At 42.6% G+C, this 6,000-nt stretch overlaps 1 protein-coding gene across 2 annotated transcripts in view; it reads right to left on the minus strand.

The window, feature by feature from the left end:
• The window catches only part of GPR141 (G protein-coupled receptor 141), a 96,819-nt gene extending 90,819 nt beyond the window's left edge, over positions 1-6,000 (minus strand). The window contains exons 1-2 of one of the 2 annotated variants that reach the window (XR_005065733.1): positions 5,712-6,000; positions 3,973-4,102 (exon numbers count right to left, since the gene is read on the minus strand). The gene's annotated coding sequence lies outside the window, so the exon portion shown is untranslated. The remainder of the gene's footprint in view (positions 1-3,972; positions 4,103-5,711) is intronic. The other variant, XM_037041132.1, reaches the window with a different exon arrangement.

Below are 6,000 nucleotides of genomic sequence, written 5' to 3' on the forward strand. Positions count from 1 at the left end.
CCTCACCTGGAAAAACAGTGAGCGAGTGGTCCATGTACCTATGAATACTAACTTCAAATCTGCTCTATGTAATACGGTCCAAGTAAAAAATACATCCAAATAAAGTATTCTGTGCACAATGAGTCTTCTAAAACATGCTTTTAAAAATAAAGCTTTTCATGTGGAAATTGTCAAATATGAAATAGCTGTGTTCATTTCTTAAGAAGATAAACAGCTCTAGGATTTCATTGTTTGTAGCAAGCTTGCAAAAGAATGGTTTAAAATCACACCTGGATGCAGCCCTTGACACAGGCTCTATTACCACTAAAATAGATTCCAAGGTTGTTGTTTTATCAACAGTCATACTGCAATTAAAAACCAAAACCAAAACCAAAAAAAGAACCACAGTGCCCCAACTCCTTCCAGGACCTGGTCGTATCTACCTACACTTTGACCTTCCCATTTTCTTTCCGAATAAAACAAAGCTTCTGACCCGCCTACCCTACAAGGCCCCTCTATGCCTCAGGCTGCCCTGGCCTGGGACTCGCCTCTCAGCTCACTCGAAGCTGCAAATTCCCCACTCCTGTTTATAATTCAGTCCTCAGCTGGAGCACCTCCTCCAAGACCCACTGTGCGTGAAATGAAGCACGTCTCACCAGTGAAATTCTTCGCCTCCCACACCAATGGGGTCTGTTCCCACACTTCTGGTGTCCGGAGCCTTCTGCAGCAGGGTCCTCCCTCCACAATATTGATACTAACTCTTCCCACCCTGGTCCCGCTCCCAGGCCGCTGAGGCCTTGAGGGCACAGCCCCTGCACTGGGGAGCAATTCCTAACTCAAGACTCCGCCGTGAAATAACAACTCCCATTTACAATGGATAGTGAAAAAGATTTTTAAAAAAATACTCTAATCAAATTAACAGTAAACTATAGTAAATCACAGACCACAGAGAGCACTGGTTGGGTTTTCCCAAATTCACACAGCCACCTGTGTGTCTATGTGTAAAACACTTCTGAGTTAAAGGAAGCTGTGAAGCCAACAATTCCTAGAGCAAGTTTCCAGAAATGCTGGTTTCCTGCAGTCCTCAATAGGGAAAGAAAAAAAAAAAGAGGAAATGCTGAGTCTGCACAAAGAACATGGCAGCCCTTGTTCAGCACAATGGTTCAAGAGCTGCCCGCCATGACAGTGTCTGGTCAAGTGCACTTACGCGCACACAGAGCCAGCAGTGTTCTGGGAGCACACATTCTGAGACGTGCTGCACGACTTAGTCTAGCCAGGCCTTTTGCCAAAGGTCTAGGCCACAGACTGGGATGCCATGGCATGGAGGGACAGTTTTTGTGGGAGTCAACTGCTCTTACTGCAGCACAGCCACAGGCAACAGACACCCTCCAAGTGGGGTTCTGCTGGGGGTCCACCCACCTCGTCTTCCCACTGCCCAGAGTTCCGCTCTGCTACCACAGGTGGTCCCTTTCATCCTGTGGACAGTGCGTTCTCTCAGGCACGCGTAACGGGATTGTTGATTTGAAGAGCCACATCTGTGACATCTGTGATGGCGGTCATCCTTATGAGCTGTGCTTAACTGAGACAGCTTGGAAGATGATGATACCTCATAAACTAGGTAAAAAAAATGGGGGCACTGACCTTTGTTTATAATATCACTTTTTACTTTTAATATCATAGTAATGATATATACTTGTTTATAGTACCATATTTATACTTTTCACTTAGGTTTCTTTTCTTAGCAAAGGAGGAATATGTACCAAAATGTATTCCTAATTTAAAATTTTGGGTGGAGAAAAACAGAATTTTTTAAAAAAAAGAACTTAGTTCTATTTTATTCATGAAATCTTAACACAGAAAATGCTATGCTATCCATGTATGTTTGTTGGCTTTATATTCAGCAAAGTTAAGTTTTCTGCTTGGTGTCCTTTGTCACGCAAGCTTTTAAAGAGTAATCCCCTGCATCCCTTATAAAGGGAGTCTGTCTTTTAGTCCTCCCCCGAGGACACATTTTTATTGATTTTAGAGAAAGAAGAAGAGAGGGAAAGACAGAGAGAGAGAAAGAGATCAGTGTGTGGGAGAAAAAAAAACTGATAGGCACACCCATCAGCTGCCTCCCAGACTGGGGATCAAATGCTCGACTCTTTTGGTGTGAGGACACTACAACCAACTGAGCAACCGAGCCAGGGTGGGAGCTTATCTCTTAAATCATCGTTGCCTCTAAGGGGAAGGAGCACAAGAGAACTAGGAGGTATAATGCTGGCCAAGCACAGAGTAAACCATCTCTCTGACCAAGATCTTGTCACGAATGCACAGGCTCAACTACCAACTTTGGTAACAATTCAGAACAGTCCCACAGAACATGCACAACTACATTATCCACAAAACTGGACACGTGCCCAACATACTAACTAAACAGAGGTGCCCACCATACTATAAAGTATACATGTCTCATATACAAAATGATAAAATGCCAGTCTCAATATGCATTTAAGAAGCTTTACCCTAAGCAAAGTATTTGTTTCAGCAACAATAAATAACTTTAGATATTTACTTAAATACATTTTTGCTAAATGCTTAGGATTTAAAGATGAAATAGGGCTATTATAAGGAGTCCGTCTCTCTTTGAAATGGACAGAGAAATCCGGCTACCGAATGTCTGCGTGGAGTGGCAGAAGCACTCACATTATTCTGCACGTTTAAAACAACTCGCTCTCACCTCTTCCATGCCAGGTGGTGTGCTGAAGACTAAAAATTCTGTCAAACAGGTGAATACATTTGATTTCACAAAGTCAAAAGAAAAAGAGGGGAACTTTAAACTTGAAACACAGTATTTATTTTGTGTTAGAATGTCCATGTGTTTGGTAAAGAAAACAGACTGAGAAAGAGAGGACAGGAAAAACCCTTTTCAAAAACCCCAGGGACACCTCTAACAGGTAGGCAGTCGCCTATCATCGGTAGTGCTGCTGAAACACACATTCATGAGACACATTGCCACACCCCAGAATGGTGAGTGTAGAGACCTGAATCTGTTTTCCTCACATATACTCAAGCTAATTTTTATGCAAAACTCTGAGAACTAGATTCAGATTGCTCTAAATCTGTCAAGTGATAAGAAACCTCAGTTGGTTGACAAGTCCTTCATGTTCAGAATCTTTTTTTTTAACTTCCTATGGCTTGGATCTTGAAGATCAGGGGTTATAGGTTTCATTGTAAAATCTACTGATGCATTATTTTAAGTTACTATCACTCCAAGAAAATTCAAGGTGGCAGATTTGACCCTGTATGTAACAGAACATTTGGAAAGCAGTGTGAGCTTTGTAGAATGGGAAAATTGTGTTTACAGAATGTAATGAAGATGAATCTCTTCTGGGAGGAGTGGGTAGCATTTTTGTTTGATAGTCACATGAACCACATTGATCTGCCTTTTGAAGTAATTACATTGATCTCTGGAGTTTAAAGAGAGGATATTGCTTATTCCCTGGGGATATTTTCAAAACCCTATTTCTCAAAAAAAACCACAAAGCAGTTTTCCCCTCTAGCTTGAGTCACAAAGGAAAGCATCTTTCAGATGTGCAGCTAATTACTTGATAGAAACACATGTACGCATGTATATGTGCTTTCCTAAAATGAATCGCCTGTTTGTTTTGTCCTTTAAAGGATTTATTTATTTTTGAGAGGGGGGAGGGAGGGAGACAGAGAAGGAGAGAAACATTGATCAGCTGCCTCTCACACGTGCCCCAAACAAGGACCTGGCCGCACCCTGGGCAGGTGCCCTGACCGAGAATCAAACCGGCCGCCTGATGCTGTGCGGGGGTGGACTCTCAACCAACTGCACCACAGGAGAATTTTTTACGGAGTCAAAAGCTTGCTTCTTTAAACACACTTGTTTTAAATTTTTTTATGTAGACAATAACCTAACATGCATTTCCCACCACGATCATTTCAACAGAGTATACACAATAGAACTGAACCATTTCGTTCGAGACTTACCCCAACCCGCGTGCAAGCGCACTCGGCCCAGTGGTGGAAAGGAGTTTTTTTCAGGGCCCGCCAGGGAGTGCAGTGGTCCCGCCCCATCCACGGTTTCACCTTCCAAGGTTTAATTCCTCCAGTCCAATGTCTTTGGGAAATATTAAATGGAAAATTCCAGAAATAAACAATTCATGCAGGTTTTATACTTCGGGCACCATTCTGCGTAGCCCGAAGATCCCAGGACATCTGCGTCCTCATGTGTCTGGGACGTGACTCATCCCCTTGGCCAGCGTCTCCACGCCCGACGAGGGGACGCGCTCCCCGCCCCTTAATCACGTGATACCCGTTTTGGTGACTAGACGGACTGTTGTAGTATGGCAGGGTTTATATTCGGGTGTCCCTTATTTTGCTTAATGGTGGCCCCAAAGCACAAGAGTACTAATGCTGGCAAGTCGGTTGTGCCGAAGAGAAGCCATGAAGTACTTCCTTTAACTGGAAAGGCATGTTCGTGCACTTGCGGTTAAAAAACATAGTATACGCAGCACTGAGTAAGCTCAAAGGTTTCAGGCATCCCCGGGGCACCCAGAACACGACCCCCACAGATCAGGGGAAGTGACTGATTTGCCCCTACAGTGCATGCACCCTGGCAACTTTGCTGCTTCAATTTTTGCACCCACATTTTACGGTTTTATTTTTTCCCTTTCATTGTTATTTCATGTTGCCCTCCATATACCAAAGCGGTAGGAAGGACTCCCTTTGCTAATCTGCAGAGGCCTTGGAAAGCGGATCCCCACGTTTAGTCTGGGAGAACCGAGTGCAGAGCAGGAAGGTTTGGAGGAGGGGCCTCAGGCAGTGTCTACTCCAGCTCTACTTTTTCATCTTTTTCTCGTTCCTGATTGTGTTCCCAAAAGGTGACACAGCGGGTGGTTGAATTGTGGTCATTGAACTGTTATTTCAAGCAAATCTTTCTAATCTATTTTTCCTTGGGGCTAAAGGCATAACATTTATAGAAAAACTCTGTGGCCCTCTCAAGTTATATAGATCTTAATTATTTTATTAAGATCTAATTATAAATATTTATATTATTATTTTATGCACTCATACCACAGTGTATTCTCTTTCTTAACAAAAACGTTTAAATGTGCTTCAGAGTGTTCATTTATGAAAATGCCTCTCTGCATTGCTACGTGTGCATTTATGTGTGGTGTGTACAAACCAATATAAATGTGTATATATGTGTGTATTCAATACAGGGCAGAGTGAGAAAGAGGCACATTCATACACTCTAGGAAACAATGTCATAGAAATGTGCTTTCTTTGAGTTATTTTCATTGCTTAATTATCTTTATCAAAGCCCCAGCAGGGAAGAAATACCAACAAAAGAAGGAATAAGAATGCTTGACAAAGGAACAGGGCACTGGTACCCTAAGTGTTTGTCTCCTCTCTCTAGGGCAGGGTGGGAGATGGTGAACAAAAGCAACACTTTCTGACAACAAACAATGGTGCTCTCGGTGCCCCTGGGCACAGCTGTATCGTCAAACACCAACTCCTCCCTCCTTAAGACCCCGCTGATTTTTCCTCCAACCACACCTACAAGGCCAGCCTCTCATACACTTTGGATGTCTCGTTTTTCCTTTTGGGTTTCAAAAAACATACAGCATTTTGTATATACTTTTTAAAGAACAACTCCAGAATATTTACAGACCTCTATCTACACGAGGGTCTGAGATTTGTATCTGGAATTAGCAAATACTCACCAGATGGTGAGTTCCGTGAGGGTAGAGACAGGGCCCACTTCACTCAATGTGGTCTTCCTCACGTGGCTCACAGCCCGCAAGAAAATTGCTTAATGACGACGAACTGTAGTTACAAACAGAAACTCATCTGTGGATAGAGAGTCAACTCAGCTGTTAAGGATCAGTCAGATTAAAACATACATTTTTGTTTGTGTCTTTCACAAATTTATTCCCTTGTGTTTCCTACCATGTAGCTTTGAGAACATATTTTGAATTTTCTGAGAAGCATATGATGTATTCTACTATGTTA

The sequence above is a fragment of the Sturnira hondurensis genome, unplaced genomic scaffold (genome assembly GCF_014824575.4).
Source record: "Sturnira hondurensis isolate 20B ecotype Veracruz unplaced genomic scaffold, ASM1482457v3 Scaffold0002840, whole genome shotgun sequence".
NCBI lineage: Eukaryota > Metazoa > Chordata > Mammalia > Chiroptera > Phyllostomidae > Sturnira > Sturnira hondurensis.